Below are 18,187 nucleotides of genomic sequence, written 5' to 3' on the forward strand. Positions count from 1 at the left end.
CTGAATTTTTTTCACACTTCATAAATTACTTCTCCAGGTAATTTTGGTTTCCAATTGGAGATTCTCCATTTTACGTCGAGCCTCGGGCTTAATCCCCATCGTCCTCCCCCAGAACTCACATCCTGCACGGTCAGCAAGGATCAATGGCACACAATGGTGATCATCCTGAATAAGGAATACGCTCCAGATTTCATCATTTCTACCTCGTTTTCGGGATTGGCGTGTGGTGGCCAGTGGAAAAGTCTGAAAAGGTTTAAAAACTTTTCAATACGTCTAGGATTTTTATAAAAAATCTTGAGAGTCGTAGAAAAAATATTTTTGAAGTAGTATAAATGAAAAGAATCGTAATTTATTTGGAGAATCAATTGTTGGAACGAAACAGATGATTGATGTTGTATTATTGAAATTTTTGGAGCTGCTTAAATATTTTATCGTAGAGCATACGAGTGCTGGTAAACACACGTTTGGACACGTGTGATTTTCATACATTTTGTCATTCGAGTCTTTCATATCTTGGCTCATCAATCTTGACACTGCGAGGTTAAGACAAATGTGTCACGTGTATACATATATATATATATATATATATATAGTTGCCAGGATATTTTTGAGAGAGTCCTCCCAAATTGAATTTTTTATCAGACGAAACAATTTCGATGAATAATTTATATAACGAGGCCCTACTGGATTAATTCATCAATGTCGATACATGGAGTAACATAATTGAGCTCGGTTCTATTACCGTCTGTCAAATGAAAATTCCCAAATTACTTATAAATAATTCAATGCTCTTAATTAAACACAAATTACTTTACTTTACGATTCCTTAAGCTTCGATGAGATGACTTTTAGAGTTTTCTCTAGCTTCGAATTGAATTTGTGTCTAGGATATAGTTTTGGCCTTGAACGTCAAAAAAGAGTGAGGCACGGTCGGAAATAGTCGCTTGGCAGTGAGATTAACCATGGAAAGGTCGATGGTTACCTAAATCTTTTACGAAATACTAGAAAACTTCTATTCATAGATATTTCTATTTTTCAAGCCAACTGATAATTCAACGTTTCTACTTCCTGTTATTTTACTGCTTTAATTAATTATTGAAATATCTGCTATTGCGATTTATCACTGCACTTGTGACAGGTAAGATTGTCAGAAAATATTTGTATTGGGGGAAAAGTAATTATCAATATTCCTTAATAAAAATTAAATTAAATTATTGGAGGTCTGTTGAATATAGATTCGTAAAATTTGAGTAGATCCAGGAAACTATAATTCAACAGTACCAGTCATAGAAAGACTTGGCTGATTATAACTGACGTACCTACTGGGACTGAGTGATCGATCAAGTAGAAAAGGACAGGACAGTGTTTAGTGTTAGTGTTTAGTCAGCCCATCACTTCTAGCCAGCCTTAACGATCTCTATTGTACCTTACTGTCATTCCCCCCTTGTCATTTCCATAATATTTATCTCTACTACTTATTTATGAAATATTTAACCATTATATTGTACATTTTCTCATTTACTCAACGACAGCTTTCGTAAGAAAAATCATCCAAATTATTACTGATATTTGGAGAAGAACTAGTTAATTTTAAATTTGCTTTCCACATTTTCCTTTTTCTCAATTAAATTTCTAAGTTTTACAAAATTCTTTTTTAATCAGGATTATAATTTTAAAGAATTATTAAAAGTTCTATTATTATTATTTTTTAAATATGAAAGAAGGAGGGAGGGGGGATCAAAAAGAGATTATATTTCGATAAACAATCGAAACGAGAGATTTTAATGCAACGGAGCATTGAATGTTCGAGTACTCCTTTTGTGTTGCATCGAAAAATTAGAGTTACCACTCAGCCAAGCTATTTCCGTCGTCGTTCATTTATAACACGTGGTTCACATCAGTTGGGAACTGCAGCTACGAGTGCAGTAAACTCGAGCAGGCAGCAATTATTCTCCACATTACCACGAAATAATCTCTGAAACACACGCGTCCTTAACTCAATCGATGCAGTCAAGTAGCTCGACTTAATTACATTTGAAAATTCGACCTATTCTCGATCCTCATGATCCATAATTTGCTCATCGCACGAATATTCGGAAATCTCGAATAATTAAATTCCAACTTATCCCTATTGGATGGAATATAGCAGTTGGACGAAACTTTACCAAAATATCAATTAAAAAGCACTCGATTCGATAATTATTCTTTATGTGGCCAAAATTATAAATTTTTCTCAAACATTCTTAAAATTTAATTAAATTTCTTTGGTAATATTTTTAATATGTAATATCCCTCCCTATATATATATATATATATATATAGTTCCTCGTGTGTGGACTCTTCTAGAAACCAGTCATATATATAACAGCAGAGAATTCGTGTAATACACTACAACACACACACGCACACTGCAGCTGTGATTACGAGAGTTGGTGCACGAGGAAGACTGCGAGAACGTTGAAAGCAAGTAATGCACTTGCGGATGCACTTAGCGTTGACCGACCCACCTTCATCCCGCGCAGACATCCGGCAAATGTCACTTAATTACCTCGTAATAATAATCACGTTAACCTACATTACGCAACCACACGCTTTAAAAATCGAATTTCGTCAAACGCCCTTAATTCGTCCGGAACCATTCGATCGCTCCAATTTCGTAGATAAACGATTCGCCGGACGCTAAACAAATCCACGTGAATTTTACATTCGTTCGGAGCCACTCGGACCAATCAGCATCGAGCATGCCGACTCTTTGCGATTATACAAATAATTTTCAACCAATCACGACCGTTCTCCAATCGAAGTCTCTTCGGCTACTCCCAGAGGCTCTCGAGGACGTTTAAAAATAAGATGGCGGCCGTGACTAGACTAGAATTATTTATTAATCGATCCTGCGCTCCTTCTCCATTTCCTTTGGATTTTTACTGCCGATAAATCGGGAGTCTGCACACATCGATTATGACCGAAATCTTACGAGGTGAAACGAAGCTTTACGACCTGCACGAAGAACCGGAAGCTCGCTATACTACCTTCTCCACTTTTACAGCTCTACGTTTTTCTCTTCCCAATTTTATTCACGCGCCATCGCGTTTCGTTCGAAGAAATGTATATATATATATATATATATATATACACGCGAGTGTATCGGATTTGGAAATCGCGTCCTATGAGAAGAAGTAGGAATTTTTCAAGAGATGTTTACTTCCGGTGAGATTTTTTTGTTGAGCAACATTTCTCTTTTATTCCATTTTTTACCCAAACGCTTCTCACTCAGTGGAGTGGGTACACAGTCACGCTCCAAGAAAATGTTGAGATTTTAAAATTGCGCGGGAAGTAAGCTAACCTCAATTTTCTTATTATTTACGCCAGTCGATAAATCCACTCACAGAGCTTATCCATTAAATCCTTCGGGACGACGAGCTTTCAAGCTCTCGATTATCCCTTTTGTGATTCACTCGTATATACTTATCCTCGAGCTTGCATTAAATTCGTCGAACTGTGTGCCTGAGATATGCTTGATTCTTTTCACTGGTTTACTGTGATTTTTTTGTTTAAATCGAAGAAAAACTATTTTACGAGCCTCGATTGGTTAAAATATAACTATATATACAAAAATGCTGTTGGATAAAAATGTTTTTATCCAATCGATTCTTTGTGTAGGTGCGTGAAATATGATCGTAGGTGTATAGAAGCGTCGGTTTAAACTTTTTAACTTCCACGCTTAACACGTGCGTCTCTCGACGAATATTAAACGCCACTGTACAGTGCCATAAATGAAAACCTTCACTCACCTCGCGCCTCGTCCTCCGAAAAAATCGACTTGTTCCATTTTCCCGCGAAAAAAAAATTTTTTCAGCAACGCGTTCGATAAAAACGAAATAAAAATTTTAATTTCCCCCTTCGACACCGCCAAGAAAATTGCGAAAAATCAAAAAACAGAAATTACAGAGACACAGTGGTACGAAATTAAAAAAGCAATTACAAAGACTGCCCAGTTATGCAAGAATTGCTCCAAGATGATAAAAAAAAGTGTAAAGAAAATTCTTCGTTAAGGGAAACGAGCGAAGGAATCGGAGTAAATCGTAAAAATTCAATAAAGTTCGTAGCACACGCGATACTCCGTATTCGTGTGTTTGTTTAAGTGGGCAAAGGCTGCGATGTTTTGGAATCTGAGGAACGAGCGAGGAAGAAGCGAAGCGAGCACGAAATAGGGTGAACGTGCGCATAAAGTGCGGTGGCACAGGTATACCCCCCCCCCCCCCCCGCCCCCATCGTAGGACGTTTTTACCCCCACCACGGGGACTCGTGGTACTCGCGTGTGCCTTTCAGCGTTTCAAGCGAGTCGAAGTCCGCTCGAACACGAACTGCGAGCGTCAGTCGGTGGAGTCGAGCGGCGAGCGACTACCACGAGGAGTCACGACGACTCACCACCACCACTACTATTACTACCACGAGCCGTTTGCAAATTGCACACTTTCCTCGCCTCGCGTTTCGGTTCAGTGCTGCGCGGGCCTTCGTGGCGTGGGGACACGTACGTGCGTACGTGCTTGTGTATCAGTGCGTGCGTGTGTATTTAGTGCGTGCGAAGGTATATTCCCCCCTTGGACTTTGAAAACTTTTCAATAATTTGTTATTTTTTTTTTATTAGTTTTTAATTTTGTCCAACCACTCGACTTTTTTGTTTGGTTTCGAACGTAAGAACCGTTGGCCCTGGTTGATTTTGTTCAAACTGATTGCCACGTCGTTTAACGTCGCACAGGGTAAGTGGAATTTTATTTATTTTTTTCTGTTGTAATTTAACAAATTGTGTAATGGTTTGAATACGCGAGAACAGTTTCTTTGAATACGGTTTATTTGTGTCCCTTGAAAATTGTCGACCCTTTCCTGACTGTTTTATTTGTCTGGCGAGCGTGAATACATTAATTTTTCATCAAAATGTTCAGTGGTTTGCAAAATTATTGGTTTTGTGTGTATGTGTGGGGGAACTGTTACTTTTGCTAACGTAGGTAAATATATACAATGGTATGAATAGAAATTTAAATTTCGAGGAATATATATAGTTTATGGAAGTTTTGTTTGGTTTTCCAGTTTATTCGAGAGAAAGAAAGAGAGAGAGAGAGAGAGAGCAGTCGTGGTGAAAAAAGTGTCCAACGACTTAGTTTCGTTAGATTCTCAGTCAGATATTAAAATTACACTGTTTATGAAGAGTTAAAACGTGGATGAAAAAACACATGTTTTCTTTTATGTTTGGGTCAGTTAGGGAACTGATTATTTAAAAAAAGAGAGAGAGAGGAACAAAAATTTACAGAGGACGATAAAGAGTGACGAAAAAACTTCAATTTAAAAGTCCAACTTCAAAGCATCGAGCTAATGTTTTGTGTTTAAATTAGCAGACCGCAGTTTACAGCTTTATTAGTGAATTCGTTTCAATGTTATTTTCGCTTTCATTACCGCTCAATAACGAAGAACGTTGCACGAAAATATTTCTAAAGGTTTAAATTAACCATGATTCTTACTCTCTGATCTATATTAAAAGTTTTTGCACGAACGATGGAGCTACGAATTTTTATCGAGGACCCGATGGACCTTAATTTTTTTTCTTGACACAAAAACAAAGTAATTTAAAATTCAGGTAAAGTGGGGGAGTGTTGGGTTCATAATGATCAGAAAATTAATGTTTGTCAGTGACTGTCAGGTATAAATTGATATTGCAACCAAGAATTAATATGAACATTGAGATTTTCTTGAAAATAAAATTACTCTACTTATATATATATATATATATATATATATATATATATATATAATACATTATAAAATAATTACATTTTATCGAATGCAAATTAAACTTGCATCCACTGTAAGTGTAAAAATATATGATTATGCAAAAATGTAAAACATTTAAAAATTTTTTATAACGTTTTAAAACGAAGTGGACTTTTTCGAGAGAGAGATTTTTATAGAAAAAGAAAGATAGAAAAAAAGAAAGAAACGCGCAAGGGGTGACTATTTAACCCTGTGATCCTCGAGCAGGCTTCTGAGCGATCATAAATTGATATTTCAAAGTGGAACGCACGCGAAGACCCACGGCGAGTGGTTCACGTAACACGCGGCGGCGGTGGCCACTTCACGGCTCGCACACAGTCGTAAAACGAAACGCGAATACATTTAGGCAGAGCCAGGCAGGCAACAGCTCTTCAACATCATCGAAAACTCCTACCAACACGGCTCGAACGTATTTTAAACCCGACGACCGAACTTGCCTCTTGCTCGTCGTTTTTGCCCTCGTGACGTCCCCCCCCCCCTCCTCCCCACTCTCTCCTCTCGTTCTTTTCTCTCTCCTCGCTCTCTCCCAATTTGTCCATCACCCCCGCCCCCCTCCCATACCTCGCCACCGACCAATCCTTGCTATTTCGTACCAAGCCCCACTGCCACCTTTCAGGAACGTTCTTTCTATATACACTTGGAAGATTCGTTCCACACGACACATTTTAATGATTTTATTCGTCAATAATACATGTTTTACTGTTAATTTTTTTAAATCCCACCCCACTTACCTTCAGTATCCTCATTTTACAGTGTAATACAGAGACTGTGATACAGAGAGATTATTATCGTTTTCTCTAAAAAAAAAAAAAAATACAAATTACGAGGCCTCGCGATGGATTTGAAAGTTTCAGAGTCACGAGAGACAGAAAGTGCACAGAATTTAATCCGAGATCTTTTTCGAGGGAATTTTGCGTTTTTGCAAATTTGACGAGGATATGAAAAATTCGTCGTATGTAAATTTTAATTTCTTATCGTCGTCAAAGGGGACCTAAAGCGAGGCTAGCATTAATCTCGTCGTTTTAGGCTTTGTGTTTTTTATCAGCTCGGGGCACTTTGTGCAGCTTTCGCGCGGCAGCTTTGTATTCCCACTCCTTTTTTTCTCCCTTTTATTCGGCTTCGTCGCAGCTCACTTAAAACTAGAATTAAGAATGCTTAACATTTTTCCAATAGCTGCTCTCGCTCTTCGACACATCCAATGGTCCCAAGAGAGAGTCTTTGGCCCAAAGGGAAACCGTTAAAAATTGAAAAATAGAAAAACGAGTGGCAGTTTTTTTAATGGAAAGTCGAACGATGCGGGAAATCGATCAGTTTTATCGAGATGCACGAAAGACACTGGGAGGAGAATATGCTCGAGATGGAAGGAGAGGGACTCGTTGGAATTCGATGGCCGAATTAGGTAATTAATGAATTTACGTGGATGGTATAGAAAAACTATTATCGTGAGTCCATCGATTAAATAAACATTATCCCTCGACTTTTTCCTCTTGCACTCTTTTTTCTCTCTTCGTTTCATTGGCCATTCGCATTTTATTTATTCTCCCTTCACGGTTATTTTCTCTCCCATTACAATTGATTGCCTGTCGGACATTCCAGTTGGTATCTTCCACAAACCGAAACTCCTCGCTTGTTTTTATTCGAGCGAATAAAATTTTTCCAGCTAAACTTTGCAGATATATCCTCTTATTGGCTCTTGCATCCGATTATTACCTAACCTGTAAAATTCTTATTTATAAAATCATTCCTCGCGTTATTATCGATGGTTCGGAACTTTGAAGAATGAAGAATTTTTTCTGCAAAATTTTTACATTTTATTCTCGAAAGAAATCTTCGATAGGGTCCTGTGTAGCTTCGTCGAAGCGGTGCAAAGGTCATTTAACGTTTCATGATTTCCGGCTGGAAGATATTCTCGATCATTCGATAAATATTAACGAGATCGTTTTCCATCATGGAATTGTACAGTTATGAAAGAGAAATGAGAAATTTTCTATGCGATACACTCGCGAGGGCTGTTTTAATATTTTATTAAAGAAATTGAGGATAAGGGGGGAGGGGGGAGGTGATAGAGTATAATATTGAATAAAAGATCGGAGTCTTAAATGAGAAATTTTCCAGACTTTAATTGAGAGAGGGGGATCGATCTTGGTTTTTATTCCGAGGAAAAAGATGCTGCTTGCTTTTTCAAACTAGAAGTAGATTTTTCCACTATCCACACACGACTCTCTCCCTGATGGACTGGCCTGCTCTATATATAGGTCCCTGCTATAAATAAACTGCATTAAATATTTAATGTTACCAGCTCTTCGACCGAGAGCCCGCCTTTTATTTTCCCCACAATTTTCCTCCCACTTTTCGCACCTGTTCTGCCACCATTGCACTTTCGAACTACACCATTTCTCCACTCCCATTCTCTTTTTCTACACTTATTTATTTATCGCCAATTTTACGTCCCACTGTTCGACTTTAGTTTCAATCCCCCCCCCCCCTTTCATCAGTTCCAAATTCCATAAAGGAAATAATATTTGAAGCAAAGCTGCATTTATATACTAGTTGGATAAACGAACTTTTAAAAAGCACTCGTTAAAATTGATGCGCGAAGTTCTTTCATGGAGTATAAAGATATAAGTGGTATAAAAGTATGAAGTAACCGACGGGAAGGGGTGAAGATCAAGCAGGTGCCAGACTACCAAGTTCTGCTCAATTTCCTCTGACGAAATCTTCTCACGAAACCGATTCTCCACTCGTTCTTCGTCACTTTCCTAATCCCCCTCCTCGAGCATAACCAACACTTTATCCCTCTGCCTCGTCCGAAGGAGCCACTAATGAAAAGCAGCTCGAATCAATCTGCAATGACCGAACGACGTCAAACTTGGAAATATTCCAACTGAATTATTCATTTTCGTCAAACGAGTCGCGAGGAGTCGTTGAATAAATGAATGATCTTGCCACGACTATATATATATATATATATATACACATTTCATCGATAAACCCCATTGGCAAATTGAACTAACGTTAATTTACAGATACACGAATAACAATCTGTACAAAATAAAATCGTTGTCTCAAGATTCTCCAAAGCAAAAATTTCTTCCACGTGAGATAAGGCGAAGTAGGCTCTCCTCTGCTATTGGTTTGACCTTTGAACCCAACATACGAGCCTCGGTTAAACTTTGGCAATTTCTTGCCATCGATGGTTACTGCTGGTAAGCTGAAATTGTAATCAGTGGCAGTGGGTTATCGATGGGCTAGTGGTGTATATATATAGGGATGCACAGTATACGTCTAGGAAGGTCCAGGAGCGACAGAACGATAATTAGCTGTCCCCCAAGGACAATAAGGCCCCTCAGGCTTTGACTCTGAATGCAACCCTGCTCTGCAATCCGGCCATTTCACGTGCGACTTGATTGAATCATGCATAACACTAAAGTGATTCCCTTCTATGAACCAATCCAAATCCTCGTTACGTATAAGAGATATTGCACACTACTGGGGAAAAAATCATTTGATTCGAATAACTCGTGCCTTGAATATAGTCTCATTCGAGTCATTTGACTTTGTTTTAATGAATTTTGATTCAAGTGGATTAAATTCGATGTGAAAATTAAAATTAAAGACTTATGTGTACGTGTGCAGTTATCTCTGTTAACGAACATGCACTTTTTATTTGTATCATTACTGATTTAAATTCCTTTCGATTTCTTCATTTTTGCATTCTTCTTGTATCGTTATTTTCTGTTAAATTAATTAATAGAATAGAAAAATTCTCTCTTTTAATTAAGGAAGAATATCTAAATGCTGTCACCACATTGATCGTAATTAAAAAAATTCTAATTGCAGCTGGATACACCACTGTAGATCCTATACACTGTGTGGAATAATCAAGGATTCTCCCCTAAGCAAATTACACGATTCCGTTTGTCACTCACGGGAGCACTCAGCTGCAGTGCTTAAAGTGTAGCTTTCAGTTTCATTATTCCCTGGTAAATGTCATTCCTCTAACTCTATTTTCTATGCATATCCACACGTATCCCAATAATGATTCGTTGCACAATTTTATTGTCAAATTTTAGGAAATTCCTCTCGAGTAGTGTTTCACTATTATAAGGCCACCCCCACGATTCTCGCGATTCACCCCATTTTAAATTAATTCCATCATTCGGTAATTCGTTAAATAAGCAATTTGATGCTTGGTGGAATGCGTAATAATTAAATTTCGCGAATAACGCTCGATCCAATTTAATAGGATTCAATGATAAATGCAATTTCATTTTTTTTTCTTCCGAGGAATTGGTGAGGCGTTGCTTTTTCTTTTGATCTTGGGAGACTGGAATGAATTTTTAGCGAAGGCGAATGGTCGTTCTGGATCGCACTGAAACGATCTCACAATTTTCTTCTATCTCTACTTCCTGTCTGGCCAGACACGATCTGTCACTACTGGAATGATTATTTCTCTTGTTATTCTCCTTACTCTCTCCTATCGTTCTAGGCAAGAGCGCTAAAAAGCAAGGAATCATCCGTCTTTTCCTGAGAGAAATCAATTTTTCTCCTCAACACCGAGAAAAGGACCTCGGATACTTTAGGGATAAAACACAAGTACCAAATCATATACCCTTATTCGTATTCCCTGAAGTATAGGTGTAGTAGTGTAGGCTGATAAATTAAGAAAATTCATGAACACTATTTCCTCACTTGCGTATTATTACTGTTATTGTTATTACTATTATTATTTATCCTTCTCCAGGCAAATTTAATTAATCAAACGAAACGAGTGATTCGACGATACAAATATTTAATAAACTAATAATTGCTTTATAAAGCAGCAAATATACAAGTTAATAACGTAGCTTAATGAGGCTTTGCTGGATGGAAAATTTCAATATCTAAATTAATTTTAAAATTGAATCGTGGAGCAGGAAAAGCAAGGGTGAAACAGGAAGGTGAAAAATATTAATGTAAATCTTGCAGGGTAATGCATTACGTGACGCGATTATGAATCCTCACTGCTTATTTTTTTATCTGGTTAGAGCCCATGCAAATGGCTTCCTCCTGAAATCTATATATCTATATAATAACACAGCAACGAATATTTTATATAATCAGTCAATAATTCTCTGTTCCGACGGATTTCCATCTGTTTCTGTCTTCTAATTCAATTTATCGACATGCTCGCTAATCTTAACTACGCTTCTTTATTTATTTTCTTTTTCTTCGGAATTTTTTCATTTTATCGGTTAATTTGTTATTTTCTTTTGTTGCAATTAAACTGGTTATATATTATGATAAAAAATCTGGTACAAACAATATATTATTCGTTACGAAATTTCATTAGGTTTTACTAAATATATTATATATAAGGTGAGAAGGCAAAACCTACCCCTTTTCGAGGCTGCTGAATCAATTTATTCTTGTTAGTCTAGTCAGGCTCGGATTGGTCCGTTGAATTAATTCGCGAGAGGGGCCAGATTAATCGCTGGAAGACCAGAGGTTCTTGTGGATTTGTTTGGGTTTTGTACCAAATTATTTATTGCTATACTATTTTTTTTTAATTTATACGTATATATACAAGTAAACAATTCAATGTATATAAATAGAAGATTTAGGTATATGTATATAAACGTGTTTTACTACCGCGTAAAATTCTCGCCCGAGTCTTACACCATACATCGATATCGAAGCTTTAAATCGTAAAGATAAAAGGTACAATTGGAACTACAATGGAATTATCCTTTCTATACTCTTTAAATCTTTCAATGACTGTCGTTTTTTCTCTACTATGAAATTTATCCTTCGTACTATATATCAAATGAAATGCCTTTAGTGACATTCCTCCTCCTGTGCTATATACATATAACTGTCAAATGTTCCTTTAGAAATTTTATCAACAAATCTTTCAAGAATTCGTGCAATTGCTGCAGCCAAAACTGAATCCTTTAAATTTGATCCTTGCACGTAACGTTCGTCTTCGAACCTTGCCAAGAATTCTCCATGAATTTTTGCAAAATTTATGCAATTTCCAAAAATAAAATGCAGACTTATTCGAATCTGAGGATTTGTCACTAGAGCTATAAATCATTTCCAAACAAAATTGGAGACATGAAGAGGGAGCGTAGGATAGTGCGACTGTTCCAATTTCGTATTATACGAAAAGTAAACAGAGGAGGAAAAGTAAACGCGAGTATAGTAAATCTGTCAATAGACATTATTGGCCACAATGAAACTGTAATGAAATACAATTTCCAACTTGCTTCTCCTTCTGGAGTTTTCTCTCACTCTTATCGATGTTTACAGTGAGAAGCGAGACTGCAGGATGAGAAACGATTTGTTTTTGAGTGCTGAGTAGCAGCTCATTAAATTTCTATCTGCGTTTAAATGTCAGAGGGGGGGGGGGACCACGTTGATCCCTAATTGGCCTGTCCCAGAAAATCTTTCAACACAACCACAAGACCAGCTTCATAATGGATTTCCCCAATAGCAATCGTTATATTCCCTCTCGCTGTATCTCTCTTCCCCCTTTTGCCCTTATTTTATATTGGCTCTAAAAAAACTTGGTCAATCGAGCCCCCCCCCCTTATCTACCTTCCCGTTCATTCACCAACTCCCCCCCCCCCCCCCTCCTTATCTGCTTCACCTTAATTTTCCTCCCCTCCTCCTATCCACGATCCATCAACCCCAAATCTTCATTCAAGACTCGCTGGTACTTGGATTTTTATCGAGCAGTGTACATTAATGCTCGAGAATGAAATACGGGATAAGTTTTCGCGAAACGACGCGTAAACACGGAATAACTCGTATCTCTCGAGAATCTAATGGAAAATACTCAACATCTCTCGATGGCTCTTGGAAAACTCGTTTGGTCAATTCCACGAGTGTGACTGGTGCTAAGAAAATTCTTAATTATATATAAAACATAAGGATTCAAAGAAAAGCCTAAGAACGCAATTAAATTCACTGAATTTTCTCAAAACCTCGCTTATTGCCAGTGATAAATTGTTCATTGTTAATCGATTCCACGAAATCATGATCTACGAGTCGTTGCAATTTGTCGGAACTATTTTCTAATGTTTCTATACACATGTTTTCGTGTCCCCTTGCACGAGTGCGCAACACATGGCGTCTAATATTGTGCGTGAGAGGGTCATAAAAAAAAAGGAGAGACAAAAAAGGAGGGAAAAAGTGGGGGGGAGGGGGATTTGGGGCACGACGTGGAGATTTGTACGAATTAATCTTGTAAATGTATGAGTGGGAGGTAAATTTATCATTGTAACGGGGGAGAGGGAAGGAATCGGAAGAATGCTGTTATATATATATATATATATATACGACGTCTATTCTAATAGCTTCTTCTTTCCCTTAGCTAAGAATTTCAAAATCTTTTTCATCCGCTTCATTATTCAAATTATTCCGAGGCGTCAGATTTTCTTGAATTGCCGCACATTTATTAGTATCTTTCTTATCTTTTTTTAATTCATTCACTTTTTCATTCCCCCCCCCCCCCCCCCCCCAACGCTTCTCACGTTAGTGACTCGCCCTGGTATTTTGCTCGCTACTTGGCAACTTGGCAATACAACCGTCTCTACTCACACTCTGATTTACTTTATTCCGCAACACACGCAAAATGCAAAAAGCATACTTTTCCCCACTCGATTTATTCTCAAATTTCCTTATCCTGATCTCCGACTAACCCAGATTCGCTTGTATATAGAATATATTTTCCTTCTCTCTCTCTCTCTCTCTCTCTCTCTCTAGCACACAAACACACATACAGACACAAACACGCACACTGTTTTCTCACCAAGTTCATACATCGGTGAACAGTCTCCCGTTTATGTTCTCGACTGTAAAATAGCGCGAGCGAAAACTTTACACCGTATCTGGACGAGTAAAGAAGAAGTCTGAAATGAAAAATATCCTCGTGAAATTTGAAAGGGATTTTTATCCAGGCAAAAAGAAGATTTCAAAGCGGATTATGTAAGAACGATAATAAGAAGAATCTTTTCCTCGGGCCAATTAGCTCGGTGAGGCGTGACGAAAGGTGGAAGAAAAACTGTATAAATCAGTGGGGCGCGATTAAGGCGAAACCAGCGATAAATTTTTATCGTCCACACTTCGCAGTGTTTTTTTGTTTACCCCCCTCTCGCTCCTTTTTTATTACTGTGCGTCTCTTTTATCGAAATGTTTTTTTTTTCGAAACTTCATTCGTTTTTCTCCCATCGGTCGCGCGAGCCTCCTTCAAGGCTGACTCTATTTTTGCTTTTACTACTGCCGAGAATTTTCAGTAGTATATATAGATGACTGGGTCAACGAACTACTAAGAAAGCTTTTTAAACGTTCCTCGACAGTTTTTTCTCAATGCTTGCTGTATATATAGGTGCGAGAGTACCTCAGAAGGAAGCGGAGAATAATGTGACAGGAAATTGGGCGGCGTGGATATACATTTATTTGGATGTTGGTGAAATTTACCGAAGCACGTAGTACCTTAAAGAGAAGTCGCTGGGTGCACGAGAATTTCGTTTGTACTTGCAAATAAGCTCAGAATTACCATTGCAGAAGCAACCCTCAAAGCCACTGCAAAAGCTCCCACTACACTCTTTCGCCTTACTCCTTACATCCACCAGTTTTCTTAATCCACGTTTTTTCCCTGCCAAGAATTTTTTTATCCTACCTACCCCTTTGTACTACCCCCTCCCTCTTTTATTGCAGTACAATACCTTTACGAATTTTAACGCAAAGCGAATAACAAAAGCGATTATTTTGAAATTGCGTGGAAGATCTCATCAGCGTTAAACTCGTTTTAATAGTAACACCGTGTGAATGTGTGTACAAACCGAAGGTGAAATTCATAAATTAAGCTGCAAGATCTGATAATATTCCGACGCTGCCGCTTAGCTAGTTAATAAATTAGTGGTTTGCGTTAGCGTAAGGTCTAGTGGTATAGGCACGTTATTTTCGTACGCGTTAGCTCGTTCCTAATAGCACCTGGAAAATGTTGAAGAGATTCTGCGAGATATGTCAATCGTCTCCCTCACCAATACAAACATATCCCTGCTCCACTTTAAACGTCTTTGTATCGAGGATAAATATAAATGGGTAATTTCATCCTACATCCTTTTTATTCGTCGAAACACAAAATTCTTTCAATCTTGTCTGGAATCGTTTATAAAAAACCAATTTCCATTATTTTTTTGCAAAATTAGTACGAGTGTGTTAAACGTAGTATAGATGAGATAGACAAATTGATAAATCTTAATTAAGAAATTACAGAGAAGCCTAAACTGTTGAATTCCTATTTCTACATGTATATATATATATATATATGTTGAAAAAATTCTCGTGACTTACTCCTATTCGTTAGAAACAGCCAGAATAATAATTTAGCAAGTTTCCAGGAGTGAAAATGAAATTCAAAACTGGTAGGGAATTTTTTTATTTCACGAAAGTGTATAATATAATCGCATTATAGAACGTGACTAAATGCAAAAGCCAATTGTTCACGGCTCTTTGCCACGTATTCCGAAAATACTTTGCTTCAACCTCGACAACTTTTCTGAAAAGCTTTCCCACTTGGAAATTATTTAACCGAAATGATTTCAAAGGCCTCATCCAATTCGCCCTCCAACTACGACAATGCTATTTGGCCACCCGCTATACGTACACACACAGCCTATTTGTTACCATTCCGAATCGCTTTCTGGCCGAAATCCGATACACGTCAGAGGATTTGATATAAACTATATAGGAAACTTGTGACTATAGGGATTACCCTAATTAATCATTGCTAAAATAACCGTTACTCATGCAGCAAATTATTTTAAAACCGTTCTCCGACTGACGGAATAAATTAAAATACTTGACAAATAGAGAAATTTATTATTTCTTTGCTTTTCATTTTTTTTTTCTATAAATATAATTAGTATAATAAATTTTCACGCTGTTCCGAATAATTTTTTTTAAACGTGTTTGGACAGCTCGCAGAGTACAGATTTTTAGCAAAGTATTTCTCTTGAAATACTTGTGAAAGGAAATGACGAAACGTTATATATACATAGACATTAGCTATAGTACGATCGACGATTTTAATTATCAGCTTATCATCGTATCTGTCGAATAAATCTCATCTTATTTTCCGCCTCGAGATTAATTTCAGGGCTATTCAGTCCCAGCGCGTTCAGTCTCGCGTGGCTGGTCAAGGAGTGCTTTTTCCACTGGAGCTTGAGGACATTTCACAAAGGATTGAAAGGTACAAGGTCAAGAGGATCTCGGTCAGCGTGAAATTAACGAGTAAACCGTGAGACGAACTCTTCGCGAATCACGAATATTCTCCGGCATCCCCAGAGAGTGCCAAGTTTTTCCACCCCTACCCTCTCACCCCCCCCCCCCCCTCCTTTCAACCCCAAAACTCTGAGAATGATTTATGGAATTTCGTAACTCTCGAGAGTCTTCCGAAATAACGAGGTGTGCTTGAAATTTTGTTTGACGCACAATTTGAATAACAAATAAGCAATGGTGGTTGAAATTAATTGTGTCGAATGAAAGAGCGACGAGTAATGGGAAAATAACGAACGTCGAGAGGTACCGACTGAGTCGACCAAAAGTTATCAAAGAGAAATTCTGTACTATGAAAATTCATTGGATGAGAATTAGTCGATTGGTCGAATAAAATATTTGCTCTTTTAAACTATTTATGACGAGACGAAATTTGCACGAGTTTGCGCTAGCCACAACAGGTGTCCGATAAACAGAGGAGAATGCCAACTATAATGTTAGCTACATAATGCTTTTTGCGAATCGTTGTTCAACAGGTGCAACCAAAAAATGCAGAAATCGTCGCACGAGAAAGCATCAGGAATCTTTGTAAATATTAAAAAGCAGGTAGAGACGTATCAAAATTGCAGCATTGCATTAATAAAAACTTTACAACAAAGTGGTCTTTGAAATAACTATACAACTGAATTGATTAACATTTGAAAAAGTTTCTGAGAAAAAATATTGTTTGGTAAGAAAGATTTTTCATTGATTTATAACGCTGCATAATACAGATTTCACGCTTCTTCGTTAAATTTAATTAAAACGCGAGATGGGGGTGTTCGAATAGTACGAATGGAAGATAATTCCTCCTATGGTCAAGGTCGAGGAGATAATTAGACCTACGAACCAATTAGACCAGTCAGAAATTCATTTAGCGTCGATTTATCAGGAACCAGTAGTAGTGCGTGAAATAAATCAGCCATTGCAACCAAAGAATTTCTTATCGCAGGAAAAACCTTGGCTTTGTAGCGTGGGTAATTTCGCGATGGATCAATTAATTCGACTCGGAACTTCCGATAATTCCTACATCTTCCCAAGGAAATCCTATTACTGGTAGCGGTCAGACGTTAATTGATGCGATTATAGCTTATAACTCTTTACACCCTCCCCCTCTCTCTCTTCTCAATTTTTGCATCAAAATGCAGTGACAAATTCCACTGGCGACCCAACGTAAATCTTGATTAGCCCATCGATTAGCAACAATACGTTCGTCCAGTGAAACTTGGACCATGCCCAGTGAAACGTACACGAGTTACATCCATTTAACCCAATTACATAATTAGGCTCGGTTTTGGATGACCCTTTAATAACACCAGCCTTATCCATTGCTATATTTCCTCCATTAGGAATTAAGGTCATCTTCTTGTGGCAACGAGAATAGCTTTTTTGAATGACAAAAATCATTCTGAATTTCACAAACGTCCAGAGATATTTTATCACTGTCGAGGGTTCAATTTGCCGAGCGGTACGAGCTCTTTAGCAAATTATCCAGAGGGACGACATTTTCTAAAAATTTTAACACAGGTGGAGAGGGGCGAAGGGATAAGTGGCTGTAGGTAGTGGTTAATGTTAAAAGGTTGTAATAATGGTTTAAGCTCGTTAATATTCGATATTCGGAGCTTTTTCTCACCGGAAGTGGCCGTTTCACCGTGGGAAAAAAGCTCTTTTAACGCGATATAGATCCAATTTGCTTTAACCATTTCTGGGCTCTGCTAAATGATTAATAAAATCGATCTAGTCTAGTCGGTGGATAAGTCACGCGAGAGTGAATCAATGTACTATGATTTTCTCATTTTTTCCCACATTCTCGTTCAATTAAGATGTAGCTGTCTGAATTTTATTGCAAACGTCAATTTAGGTGCGAAAAAGAAAATATTCTTTTGTATGAAATGGAAGGAAAAATTTAATTGAAAAATATTGTTTTTATTTTGGAGGGAGGGGGGGGGGGGGATTTTTGCGAATAATAATTTGGTAAATTTATTGAATAATTAGGAAAACTTACACTCTTGTACCATTTTTATAATATCAGAATTAAATCGACGATCGTGAAAAT

The 18,187-nt window shown here is 37.6% G+C and overlaps 1 protein-coding gene across 4 annotated transcripts in view; it reads left to right on the forward strand.

Moving 5' to 3' along the window:
• Positions 1 to 4,396: 4,396 nt before the first annotated feature.
• The window catches only part of Stacl (Stac-like), a 60,643-nt gene continuing 46,852 nt past the window's right edge, over positions 4,397 to 18,187 (forward strand). For all 4 annotated transcript variants that reach the window (XM_066745579.1, XM_066745582.1, XM_066745583.1 and 1 more), the window contains exon 1: positions 4,397 to 4,760. The gene's annotated coding sequence lies outside the window, so the exon portion shown is untranslated. The remainder of the gene's footprint in view (positions 4,761 to 18,187) is intronic.

This window comes from Prorops nasuta, unplaced genomic scaffold (genome assembly GCF_024137725.1).
Source record: "Prorops nasuta isolate Cenicafe-Biocafe unplaced genomic scaffold, Cenicafe_Pnas_1.2 PNAS00065, whole genome shotgun sequence".
Taxonomy (NCBI): Eukaryota; Metazoa; Arthropoda; class Insecta; order Hymenoptera; family Bethylidae; genus Prorops; species Prorops nasuta.